Here is a 14,408-nt window from a genome sequence, read left to right on the forward strand (position 1 = left end):
TTGTTAGGAAATGGAAAGACTTGGAAAAAATTATATTAAGTGAAGTAAGCCAAGCAAAAAGAAACATAGGTCCCATGGTTTCCCTTATTTGCAATAGCTAGTATATGTCTGAGACAAGCAGAAATGGTCAGATAAGTTGATGTTAGGCGAAATGAACCCCAAGATAAGGACTCCAATGGTTTTTCTTTCTTGCTATTATTTCTAACATATTTATAAGGTACCACGTGATTTTTGTGTTGCTTTGTATGTCCCTCCCCCACGGTATAACTCCTGTTTGCACTGTATTTGATATTGGTTTAATTTGGGGAGGGGAAGGGAAAAACAAATTGTTTAAATAGGGATACAGGTGGACCCATTGCAACAATGAGATATACAAGACATTATGTCGAAAAACAAACTTTACAACTTTGGTATGGGGAGGGGAGAGGGCAGTAGGGGTGTGGGAGATGGGAAGTACTCATGGGCTGGGATGTAGCTCAGTGGCAAAGCGCTTGCCTAGCAAGCGCAACGTCCTGGGTTCGATCCCCAGTACCAAAAAAGAAAAGACAAAAAAAATATAATAAAAAAAACCCGAACAAGAAATGTACTCATTACCTTGCCCATGTAATTGTAACCCCCATGTATTGTATTTTCACAATAAAAAAGCAATATAAAAATATAGAACCCTTTTTTTTTTCAACAAAAGATAACCGAAATGTAGCTACAGCTTTACGATATAATCTGTAACAGCTAGCTACTGAGGAAGGACTGAAAAATGATTTTTGGAAGGTATTTTAGATAAATATCAAAGATGGATATCCTGGGGAAAAAAAAGAAGATGGTGGAGAGGGCAGAGAGCACTAGAGGTGCCTAGAGTGTCGCCTTCCTCTCTCAGAGCCATTGACAAAACTCTGGGGTTGAAAGACAAGCTGGGCATCAGGATATGGTTCTGGGTTTTGCCAATAAGACACTGGTTTGCCGCCTTAACATTGAACACTGCATACTCTTTCCTCTGCCTCCTGGTCTCTTCTACCACTCTCTGGCCAAACTCTGATCCCCTACTGGTTACTGCTGTTTCTGTTGCTGTAATTCCACGCTTCCTACGGAATCTTTCTATAGATTCTTGGAACCACTTGTTTTCTAGTGTTGTGCCAGTTCTATTTGAACTTTGAAACCATTGTTAAAATGTTTCTGTTTCCCCCCCCCAGTTAAGATAGTAGATTTGTGGACTTCACACAATGTCCATCATATATGTCTTTGGGCTCTCTTGAGTGTCTCTTCCAGGTGTGCCTGGATTAGGGGATCTGCATTGAAGTAGTACTTACCCAGAGGCAGAGATTTCCAAAAATTCACTCTTCACCATCAGATGAGGCCCACATTCAGCAAGAGTAAGCCAAGGAGGCCCAGCAACCTGCTGATTAGCATGCCAAACATAAGGAGAGGTCCTGACCGTGCAAACTGTGCTTGACTTTGTGGAGATCCATAGTGCGTAAACTTCAGCTTCATTGTTTAGTAAGTAGGGAATGTGTGTATGTGTGCACACGCATGCACATACCTATCCTGGGGCTTGAATTCAGGGCCTAAGCACTGTTTCTGAGCTTTCGCTCCAGGCTAGCATTTTACCACGTGGGCCACAACTCTGCTTGGGGCTTTTTGCAGGTTAATTGGAGATACAAGTCTCATAGAATTTTCTGTCTGGGCTGGCTTTGAATGGTGATCCTCAGATAGCCACCTCCAGAGTAGCTAAGATTTCGGACATGAGCCTCTGGCATGTAGCTAGAAAGTAGGAATTTTAAAGGATGAATCAGGGATTGAGTGTTTTAACTAGTTTACACAGGTGGTTAGGTATTTGTCTTGTGACTTTCAGGACATGCTATTTGTTAAAGTAACAATACTAACAGAGAAGCTGGTAGATGAGGTCTATACAAAAATATAACCTGCCTCCTTGTAGCCACAAGGAATTTTGTAAGTATACACCAACTGTATTTTCTCGCCAACTAAAACCTATTGTGTTTCAGCATTTGGCAGAGCTAGAAAGCAGCACACATCTCACATTATATATAGTACTTGCAATGTGAATCCCTCCCTTCATAATTCCTGTTGCCCAAGGCTTCCCTCTCCAAATGTACCAAGGAAGGCAGAGCTTTGGTGGAGGCCTGGCTGGGTGAGGAGGTGGTTGCACTGGCAAAGAGTCACCTCCCACATTGTACCTTCCTGAATCACTGCGTGTCTTGCTCCAAAATCTGCACAGCAGGTCTCTTGCTCAGACCTGGAACTGCCCTGCTGGAATTTCCTCAGCTTTCTGAGGCCTGTGGGCATGACAAGCTTCCAATCTTTTTTATTTTGTTCGTCTTGTGCAAGCCTCTCTTATGAAACTCGTGGTCGGTTAGAAGTGTCTCTTCCCTACTTCTGTGGCCAGAAGATTCTACTAATAAATGCTGCCACACTCTTAAGAACTCTCTGTCAATGAGATAGGTGTGGCAGAAGGGGCATATAAACCCAGATTCCACCACAGACTTGCAAATGACAAAAGCAGTTTAGGACAGGCACCGGTGGCTCATGCCTGTAATCCTAGCCACTCAGGAGGCTGAGATCTGAGAATCGCGGTTCAAAACCAGCCTGGGCAGGAAAGTCCATGAGACTCTTATCTCCAATAAACCACCAGAAAACTAGAAGTGACACTATGGCTCAAGTGGTAGAGTGCTAGCTCTGAGGTCACCTGTTATTTGTGGTTTGCCTCTGGCCTTAACCAAAACAGAGGCAGGAAAAATTCTATTTTAATGTTCTGAAGCATGAGTGAATCCTCCTAGTTGATTTCAATATATGGAAGCAGCAGTTGTATTTAGAATTTTTTGAATTATTCCTCTTATATCTCACCAGGTGTCCACCCTCTCCAATACCATGACTGCATTGGGCTTGACACTTTTCTTCATATTCCATTCCTCCTCCCTCCTCCTTCTCCTCCCTCCTCCTCCTCCTTTTCCTCCTCCCCCTCCTCCTTTATTTTTCTTCTGTCATTGGTGTTGCTCCTGGGGCTTGAACTTAAAGGCACTATCACTGAGCCACAGCTCTACTTCTGGCTTGTTGGTGAGTAATTAGTTGGAAATGAGTCTTAAGGTATTCCCTGCCCTGGCTGGCTTTGAACTGTGATCCTCAGATCTCAACCTCCTGAGTAGCTAGGATTACAGGTCTGAGCCACTGGTGTTTGGCTCGCCATTTCCCTTTTGAAATGAGGAGGAATTCTGACCATATTGAGAGAGATCATGTGGCCTCTACTTTGCAATTTCCATGTAGAAAATAATGAGATTTGCTTTTTTCAGAAGCATCTGAAACTTTACTTCTCTTTCCATGGTTACATTATTTAGGTAACAGTGATTATTGGGCACAAAACAAAAACAAAAGAATCTAACTATTCACCCTCCCCTATTTAACTATTCTCTCCAAATTCAGAAGATCCTTTGAGCTCTGTCTTACACTGCATTGCATGCCACTGAAAGCAGAGAGCTATGGTTTGATGCTGTTGTTTCTGTTTAATCTCCTGGTTTTCCCTGAAGTCATGAAGCTGACCTCAGAGAAAGTCTCCCCCCAGCCCCTACTGTCCAAATGAAAGCCATGTGCTTGTGTGGGCTTCCTTTGCAAAGTTTTTCTCCAGTATTTAACTATTTAGTAATACGTAGATCTTAAATAATAGAATTTGCATTGGCTGTTATCAATTAAGCCCCATTCACACCACACCGGTTCTCAGACGTAAATTTAACCCTAGGCATGTTGCTCCAGTTGTAACACCCTTGAGAAGCTAAAACTTAAAAAAAAAACTATTTACAAGTCCAAGTGTGCAACATGATACACACGAACATACCATGGACATGAAATTCTTCATCCCCTCACAGTTCCTCCTCATCCTTTCCGCATGCTCCATACAGACCTGCGGTTGGGAATCCCGCTGTGCTGCTTCTGACCTGGGCTGGACTGCAGAGAAGTCTCATTCACACGGAAGTCCTGTCAGATTTCAAAATTCCAGTTGCAAATCACAGGTCTGCACACCGAGAGACTCCAGGATATCTGTGCCTCCACTTGCCAGGAGCTGGGATTGTGTAGTCAAGAGGAATTGCAAGGGTGTCACTTGGATTCCAAAATTTATGCCTTTAATTCTACTGCAGTATTTTTTTCCTACTGCAGTATTTTTAAAAATAAAATCACTAAAGAAAAAAAAAACTTCTTGTTTCCATTTCCTGGGGTTCCTTTCCATAAATATTGTTTTATATGATCAGATGCACATAGTTTTTTTTTGTTGTTTTGTTTTGTTTTTTGTTTTGTTTTTTCTTTTTGGTCGTGGGGCCTGAACTCGGCCTGGACGCTGTCCCTCAGCTCCTTGACTTAAGGCTAGCACTCTACCACTTGATCCACAGTACCACTTCCAGCTTTTTTTCTGCTTTTGTGGTGCTGAAGAATCGCACCCAGGGCCTCATGCAAGTAAGGCAAGCACTCTACCACTGAGCCACCTTCCCAGCCCAGGTATTGTATTTTTGTGTTCCTTGCCTAAAAATATCCTCCTTTGGTCTCACTGTGTGTGAGTGCCTCCAGACCTGTATAATATATCATGTCTCAGTATATTTGTTTAAATCATCCAGTGTGTTTACTTGTAGATTTATAGGCATATTCTAGATACTATAAATGAAGGAACCTATTTCCTTTTGTCTTGTTTGTTCACCTATCTGTCTTTGGTCCAGAAATGGTAGGGAAAAAGGTGGACAAATGCAGCAGGAGTACACACTGGACACTATGTTCAAAATGAACATAGTGGGTGGGGATGGGAGGGAAAAACTGGGAGAGGGAAGGAAGGGGTGACACTATTCAGAAAGAAATGTGCTCTTTACCTGACTTATAAAACTCTAACCCCTCTCTACATCACCTTTATAATAACAATAAAAATTCATGAAGAAAAAAAAATAAAATCACTCCCTCTAAAATAAATTGAGGGGCTGGGAAGGTGGCTCAGTGGTAGAGTGCTTGCCTTGCATGCCTGAGGCCCTGGGTTCGATTCCTCAGCACCACATAAGCAAAAAAGAAAAAAGTTGGAAGTGGCACTGTGGTTCAAGTGGTAGAGCGCTAGCTTGAGCTGAAGAGCTGAGGGACAGCGCCCAGGCCCAGAGTTCAGGCCCCATGACCGGACCCAAAAATAAATAAATAAATAATTGAATAAATAAATAAAATAAATTGACCAGGTTTGTACAAACGGGTCTTCTTGAGAGTCATTAGAATTCTCTAGCAAAGAATGTGCTTGTTCTGGGAGGTTCAGCAAATGCTGCACAAGTGCTGATGTACAGGCAGGAAAGGGACTTTCTGCTGCCATGACTTAATAAGTTTGTGAACATCTAGACCGCCTTGCCTGCCTTCCCCCACTTCCTTGTGTCCTCTGTCCCTCCAGCCCTCCAGTATTCCAGTATCTTTGATACAAGATGAAAGGAATGCCCCCCAATACTTCACTCCACCAATGAATTGTCCTTATTTTTGACAAAAAAAAAAAACAAAACAAAACATGCTCAACTCTCCTTCCCCAGCAAGGATGTTCTTAGTGGAAAAGCACATGAGCTAATATGCTGTACAGTTGGCGATGATTTATTTTCCCTGAGTTCTACATTTGTATAATTGTGAAGTGCAAGCTGGGCATGTGGCCGCCAGGATATTTCTACCTACCACAGCTGAAACTCAATGTGCATAAAATGGAGTGTATCCTTGCCTCTCTTCCTGGGTTCTGTTCTCTCAATGGATGGGCAGAGCATTCTATGAAGCCTACAGTTTACCGGAGATATTCAGCCCAGAGTTCTCCTTGTCCTTTCCTCCATATTCAATTGAGTCTCAGCCCACATTATTACTGTATACCCTATCTGGTTCCTTTTTAGTTCCTCAAGACATATCCTTGTGTGCTTTTCACTGTCATCTGATATATACACGTGTTCTGGGCTGGTCCTGGTGTCCATTGTGTCCACTCTGCATCAGACCTGCTTTGCCCACCCACCTCTTCCATGTGGTTTTCTCTTTGATCCTTGTTTTCTTGTCTTCCTCTCGCAACCTCAGTACACATCAGTAACATAAAGATTGGATTTAATGGTACTTGTTATTAAAATATCCACCTTCCTTGCTAGCTGGTATTCTGAGATCAGAATCATTTTCTTATCTGCTTTTCCTTTGTGCTGGCTGTACTTGAACGTTATATAATATAAACTTGGGAAGTCAATTGATGAGTTCAGTGGAGGTCCCAGACCTTAGATTATTGTTTGCCCCTGTTTGAGTCTCTATAAACTCCTGTGGAATTTTGTTAAAGACTGCAACAGATAGCTTATAGCCCTGCACAGGTGTCTCTCCTCCCTGATTTCAGACAGCCAGAAGAATGGCCATTCATCAGTGTGTAGATTTTAGCTTACTAAGTCCTGTTATATAAATGTTGACTGACCAGGGATAACTCAGGGAACACAAATGATGGACTGACATTTAGGGGCTGAGTCTCCAGTCTCTTTGTAACTTTCATACCTTAATTCCTTCAAAGTCCACTTTTGTTGCTACAGATTGAATCAGATAAAGATATATTAAGTTCTTGTTGTGTTTAAGACAGTGAAATAGAACTTACTAATCAAATAATAGGACTTGCACATGTATAAACAGAATAAGGTTTAGATATGACATGGGCACAAGATGAATTAAGCCATAAATATTAAGATTTTTTGGCTAATCATTTCTGAAAGAAAAATTATTTTGGAATATTACTTTATATTACACACACACACACCAGTTCTGGGGCTTGAACTTAGGGCCTGGGCTTTGTCCCTTCGCTTTTTTGCTCAATGCTAGTACCCTACCATTTGAGCCAAAGCTTTACTTGTGTTTTTTTTGGTGGTTCATTGGAGATGAATTCATGGACTTTCCTGCCTAGCTTGGCTTTGAATGGTGATCTTCAGATCTCAGCCTCCTGAGTAGCTAGGATTACATGTGTGAGCTACTGGCATCCAACTTGAAATGCACTGTATTATCATGAAAGAGAAAAATACATATTTATTATATAAAGTTAGAGAAATCATAAGCATGGCAGCCAGTGAAAGAGACCATTTGGTAATACAAAAAAACTCTATATGTTTATTCAACAAAACCAAAATAAATAAAGACAAATACTGTATTTTTTAGAATTTAAGATGTTGATTGCATGACACGGTACAATTAGTGTCACTAGGGAAAAACAAAAAATACTACCAGTTAAGCTGTGATATATCATCAGTGATAAAATATGACTTGATTTTTAAAAATGTTAAAATATGGAAGAAATCTTTGCTTCTTGGAATCAACGAAAATTTTAGTAGCTAACTAGAAAAATAATATGACAGAAAAAAATGTCATCTACTCACCTCTAGTGGGAATGTAATTTGGAATAATCTTTCTGGATGCAATTTAGCAGTTACATGCCCAAATCTTTCAAACATGCATCCTTTTGACCCAGAAATTTCACTTCTTGGAATGCATGATGAGGAAATAATCAAGAATGTGTAGAAAGATTAAGCTACATATTTGTCCATTGCCATAATATTTATAAAAGCAAAACATTGGAAGCAATTTACATGCACAGAAATCAGTGATTAGTTGAATAAATTATAGCATATCCATATCAAAGCATCATGTTCAGTATTTAAATACAAGGCTGCAGATGGAGAAAATTGGCATGGGAAGATCTCCATTGCATATTTTGATTCCAAATTTTTCCTCAAGAAAATATCAATAGATGTAATTATATAGACATGAGTGTACAGAGAAGATACATCTGGAATTAAATTTATATGAAATGTTGTTTGTCAAAATGATGTTGTCAGAGTGATGAAGAGAATTCTTTTTCTTTATGAACATATTTTACTTTTTAAAATTTATTTTATTTTATTTTAGTGCTAGTCCTGGGGCTTGAACTCAGGGCCTGGTCTCTGTCCCTGAATTTTTTTTAAATCAGGACTAGTCCTCTACCACTTGAGCCAAAGCTCCATTTCCAGCTTTTCTTTTTGGTAGTTCAATGTCTCATGGACTTCCTTGGCTGACTTTGAATTGTGATCCTCAAATCTCAGCCTCCTTAGTATCTAGGATTACAGTTATGAGCCACTGGCACTTACCATATTATAGATTTAAAACTCTCTCTCTCTTTCTCTCTCTCTCTCTCACACACACACATACACAACACAACACAACACACACACACACACACAAATAAAGCTAGCCAGGTACTGGTGGCTCATATCTGTAAACCGAGCTACTCAGGAGGCTGAGATCTGAAAATTGTGGTTTGAAGCCACATTTAAGACTCTTATCTCAAATTAACCACAAAAAGCCAGATGTACAGCTGTGGCTAAATTGGTAGAGCACTAACCCTGAGCAAAAGAAGCTCAGGGACAACACCCAAGCCCAAGTTGCAGCCCCTAGACAGAAAAAATATTAGTAATAGCACAATGATGAAAATTAACTTCTACTTAAAGCAAAATAGATATGAATTGAACTGAAATGTTACCTAACTCAACAAGGAGAGACTATAATTCAAAATGCTTGAAAGAGCAACAGAAGCTACACCTTTGGTTTGGGTTATTTGTATAAAATCAGATTTCATGCAAAATAATGAGCATCATAATATTAAAACCTAGTTTCTCCTGGCTTATTGCTACTTTAGTAGCATAGCAGGATTCCATTGGTATTTCACAAATTCTAATCCCTGCAGCCAGACCCAACAAAACCTTGGGAAACTTTCAAAGTTACATCTTTTGAGATGTAACTAGGCACCTGAAAATGAATAGGTTAGTATGCAGTGTAAGCTGACATTGAGTGCCACATTTTAACATCTGTTTTTCATGCTGTGATATGGTATTATTGAGTAATGAGGAAAATTTCTTATAGTAACTCTAGGTAACAGTGGCAGAAACTGGAGGCTAATCAACTGGCATGCTTTGTCTATATAATGTAGCTCAAATAAAGTCATAACATTTTTAGGTATAGTTTTCATCTGGCAAGCATTTATACATATTTCTTTCTCTTATATGTGAACTGCTAGGCTTTCTGGCTGGTTAATAATAGAGAAAAATAGCTTTCAACTGTCCTTTAAAATTGCCATTAGCATTTTGGAGATTTATGTATTTAAGTAACTATTCTTAAATGATTCTGCAGTGACACTGTTTTTGTTCAATGAAAGAATTTGGATATTTTAAAGAATACTGATTTAAATGGATTCTGCCTATTTGTGTATGAGCCAGTATTCTCAATGTTTGCCAAACACTCTGGAAACAAGTCCTTGAAGTCTCAGAAGCTCTAGAAATATTTATAGGCTGGGAATGTGGCTTAGTGGTAGAGTGCTTGCCTAGCATTCATGCATTAATTCCTGGGTTTGATTCCTCAGTACCACATAAACAGAAAAAACTAGAGGTGGCGCTGTGGCTCAAGTGGTAGAGTGCTAGCCTTGAGCAAAAGAAGCTCAGGGACAGTGTGTAGGGCCTGAGTTCAAAGCCCCAGGACTGGAAAAAAAAAACAAACCAAAAAACCAAGAAGAAGAATTATAGTCCTTCTTCTCAAAGACTGTATATTTACAATGAAAACAAACAGGTATAAAACTAGACCACATAGAAAATATCACTATATACAGTACTTTAGCTTAAGAAGATAGGTCAGAGGTTTCCTATGCAGCAGTCCTGATATTTCATTGTATCATTATATCTTTAAACATTTTTAGATATTTTTATTTATATAATTTTATATATGATATATTAAATTTATATATAATATACATAAAATATTATTTTATATATTATAATATTTTGCATGATACTTATTCATTATTGTGTTCTGTTATGTTCATCCTAAGAAATTTTAACATGTTTGAGCTTTTTAGTGTGTGCTCATTGAACTTATGCTAAAACTCCATGTCCTAAACCAAACTTACAAAGCCTTATGTGATCTGTCACTACCAGCCCTATTCTAGGCTCATCTTTTCCTGTCAGCTCTTTTCATCCTTCAGCGTGTGAATGGTACCCTTTTCCTGGCATGAGAGCCTTTGCATCTGTGGTCCTTGATGAAATGACTGGGGTTCCATCCTTTCTTTCTCCTTTATTCTTCTGTTGTTGATCTATTCCCGGTCTGTTCCCTTTCTGCTCCAGGCTCTTTGCTTTATCTCGTCTTCCCTTATCTTAGCCTTTACTATCTGTCATTTCAGATACCCATCTTTAGTCACAGTCTAAAAATGTTAAATGAAATATTCTAGAAATGAAAAGTTCATACATTTTATATGTTCTTATTGTGAAAATACTGTACAGAGGGGTTACAATTACATGAGTAAAGAAATGAGTACAGGGGCTGGGAAGGTGGCTCAGTGGTAGAGCGCTTGCCTTGCATGCATGAGGCCCTGGGTTCGATACCTCAGCACCACATAAGCCAAAAGAAAAAAGCCAGAAGTGGCGCTGTGGCTCAAGTGGTAGAGCACTAGCCTTGAGCTGAAGGGCTGAGGGACAGTGCCCAGGCCAGAGTTCAGGCCCACGACCGGACCTAAACAAAAAAGAAAAAGAAAGAAAGAATGAGTACATTTCCTATCCAGCATTGTTATCTCCTCCTTTGTTTTTCCCTTGCCATCCCTTCCCTCCCCACCTCCCCAACTCCTCCCTCCCTCCCCGAGTTGTAAAGTTTGTTTTCAACATACTGTCATGTACATCTTCTTGTTACCATGACACCAACATCAAATACAGTGAAAACAGGAGTTGTATGTGGGGGAAGAACATATAAAGAAACAAAAAAAAATCACATTGTACATTTAAATACGTTAAAAACAATAATAAGAAAGAAACAAAACCACTTGTGTCCCTATCTTGGGGTTCATTTCACTTAACATCATCTTATATGTACATAGCTTTTCACCTTTTCTGCTTGTCCTAGTCTTATTTAGTTATTGCAAATAAGGGAAACCATGGGACCTATGTTTCTTTAGGCTTGATTTACTTCACTTAATATAATTTTGTCCCAGTCTTTCCATTTCCTAACAAATGGGGCAATGTCATTCTTTCTGATGGAGGCATAGAATTCCATTGTATAAATATACCACATTTTCTTGGTCCATTCATCTATTGAGGGGCATCTGGGTTGGTTTTATATCTTAACTATGGTAAATAATGCTACGATAAACATAGTTGTGCTGGTAACTTTAGTATAGCCTTGTTTGTTTTCATTTGGATAAATGCCCAAAAGTGGGATTGATGGGTCATAGGGGAACTCTACATAAAGCCTTTTGAGGAAACTCCACACTGCTTTCCAAAGTGGTTGAACAAGTTTACATTCCCATCAACAATGCAGTAGGGTTCCCTTTTGGCCACATCCCCTCCAGCATCTGTTGTTGTTAGAGTACTTGATTCTAGCCATTCTAACTGGGGTGTGCTGGAATCTCAGTGTTGTTTTGATTTGCAAAGAAATGAAAAGTTCATACTTTTTAAAAATTGTGGGGAAATTTTTTGAGCAAAATGATGAAAACCTTGTGTTTTCGGGCTCCATCCGTGCTATCTTGGAGAAGGATTATCCCTTGGTCTAGCATAGCCATCCAAGGTCAACACCCTGCCTTAAGAGAGGATAAAGCCAGTTCAATTCTATATGCCTTCAGAAATCCACTGGGGTCTTATATATATATATGTGTGTGTGTGTGTGTGTGTGTGTGTGTGTGTGTGTGTGTGTGTGCATATATGTGTATATATGTATGTATATGGATATATACATATATATGTATATGTATGTATATATAGGTAAAGATTCTGTAGAGAGGGGTTACAGTTACATGAGTAAGGTATCGAGCATTGTTACCCCCCCTCCTTTGTTTTTCCCCTATCATCTCTTCCCTCCCAACCTCCCCAATTTCTCCCTCCCCCACAAAGTTGTAAAGTTCATATTCAACATAATGTCTTATACATTTCATTGTTACAATGGGTCAATCTGTATCCTTATTTCAGCTTTTTGTTATTTCCCTTCCTCTCTCCAAATTAAAAAAATGTATATACAAGATACAGAGCACTGGAATCAAACATGGTGAAAAACGGGTTAATTCCCCTGTAGATAAGGTGGCAATATACAGTGTATCTCTTTCCTGATTATCCTACTGCTTTACCTGTCTGACATTTGTGTCAACTTAGCTTTTCCACCTCATGTCTGTGATTGCCTTCAGGAACTTCCAGTTCAATTTTCTCTTCCATGTTGGATCCTTTGATGATTCACCCAGCCCCTGCCATGATTGGTGCTAGAAAACCACAAGCCACAGAGCTATTATTGGGGTGTGGAACTTCATCATGCAATCAAGTATCAAAAAGCAGAGCTAAAACTGTGTCAGAACAAAAGATGGTCAAATCCTACAGCAAAAACTCAAAAGCAGAATGAGGTTGAAAAATGTGTGGATGCAGAGGGTTAAGATGGTCATAGAGGACTTGGGGAGCAAGAAGAGAAGAGGGGCAAGAGAGTTGGATGAAACAGAGTGACAGGTAGGACCAGAGCAAACACATCAAGTTCAGAGGAGATGTCCCAATAGGACACTTAATAAAAAGCCTCATTGTGCAGAGACCATTATCAATGTAGCTTTGAATCTGCAGGGTGCTATGTGTGACCTTGGGGAAATCACTTAACCTTGTGATATTTTACAGCCAAGTATTCTTGGTGAAGTCACAAATCTTTAGACCTAAGTATTATTATCCAACAGCTGAAGAATTAAATTTTTTTTTGGTCTTGCCAAAATAGGCATACAAATATCCAGAGCCACAAGAGGATAGAACAGGATTTTCCAGAACTCTGGGGCTAAAAAATTTGCATTTTCTTGGATACTCATTAATTGGATATAGGAGAGCAATTTTGACATCACAGTTTTTTAACCCATAGAAAAATGCATGGATCATGGATCAAATGCTGAATTTAATACAGGATGAAAACAGGAAAATATGAAGAAATTGCATCGAAGGTAGGCCTCTGTAGGATTTCCTCTCAAATACCTGAAGAATCTCTCCTTAATTCTATTTGGGGTTTTCCAGTGTGTTTGTCTGAGAAGCAGTGACAACAGTATTGCTGAAGTCCCTTCCAGCTTTGGTAATAAAATGAATGTAGTGTGCTAAGTATGAATTTTACTAATAAACATAACCTCTATGTATGAAATAGGTAAAATATCACTAAGAAGACTAATATCAATCTGTGTCATGTGATCACTCTTTAAATGTAAGTCTTTTGTAATAAAAGATAATTTCTACATCTCATGCCTATTATAGGATATAAAAGCTTCATGGTGTTTGGCAACATGAAGAAAGTTTTACAGAATGTTGTAAGATTTTGAAACATCGAGACTATTTTCTCTATATGTTCCTAGATTCTGCCTAGATTTGTAGCATTAGGATTTCTTTTCTTGATCTTTATGAACACAGTCAAGCTTAATTTTATTTTGCATATGTGTGTGAGGCTTGAACTCAAGGCCTGGGTGCTGTCCCTGAGCTTCTATTTGCTCAAGGTTAATGCCCTACCACTTGAGCCACAGTTCCACCTTCAGCCTTTTTTTTTTGATAGTTTAATTGAGATAAGTATCAGACTTTCCTGCCAGGGCTTCATTGACTGGTAATCTTTAGTCTCCCTAGTAGCTAGGATTACAGGTGTGAGCTACTGGCGCTGAGCATAATTAAAAATTTTTAACAAAGGAGGAGGCAACAATGCTTGATAAGAAATGTACTCATTACCTTGCTCATGTAACTGTAACCCCTCTGTACAGTATTTTTACAATAAAAACATATTATCAAGTAAAAATACTGTACAGAGGGGTTACAGTTACATGAGCAAGGTAATGAGTACATTACTTATCAAGCATTGTTGCCTCCTCCTTTGTTTTTCCCCTACCATCCCTTCCCTCACACTTGCATACCTACACTCCCCCCTCCTCCCCGAGCCCCTTGCATAAATTGTAAAGTTCATTTTCAACATAGTGTCTTGTACATCTTGTTGTTACAATGGGTCAACCTGTATCCCTATTTAAGCACTTTGTTTTTTCCCTTCCCCTTCCCAACTTAGAGGAGTGTATATACAAGTTGCAGGGCACCGACATCAAATACAGTGAAAACAGGGGTTACACCATGGAGGAGGAACATACAAAGAAACAAAAAAAATCACATGGTACCTTATAAATATGTTAGAAATAATAGCAAGAAAGAAAAACAAACCACTTGTGTTCCTATCTTGGAGTTCATTTCACTTAACATCATCTTATCTGGTCATACGTACATAGCTTTTGACCTTTTCTGCTTGTCCCAGACATATACTAGTTAGTGCAAATAAGGGAAACCATGAGACCTATATTTCTTTGGGCCTGGCTTACTTCACTTAATATAATTTTGTCCAAGTCTTTCCATTTCCTAACAAATGGGGCA

The 14,408-nt window shown here is 39.2% G+C and overlaps 1 protein-coding gene across 1 annotated transcript in view; it reads left to right on the top strand.

Moving 5' to 3' along the window:
* The window catches only part of Sugct (succinyl-CoA:glutarate-CoA transferase), a 637,858-nt gene that overhangs the window by 503,283 nt on the left and 120,167 nt on the right, over nucleotides 1-14,408 (top strand). The window lies entirely within an intron of this gene.

This window comes from Dipodomys ordii, unplaced genomic scaffold (assembly GCF_000151885.1).
Source record: "Dipodomys ordii isolate 6190 unplaced genomic scaffold, Dord_2.0 Scaffold161, whole genome shotgun sequence".
NCBI lineage: Eukaryota > Metazoa > Chordata > Mammalia > Rodentia > Heteromyidae > Dipodomys > Dipodomys ordii.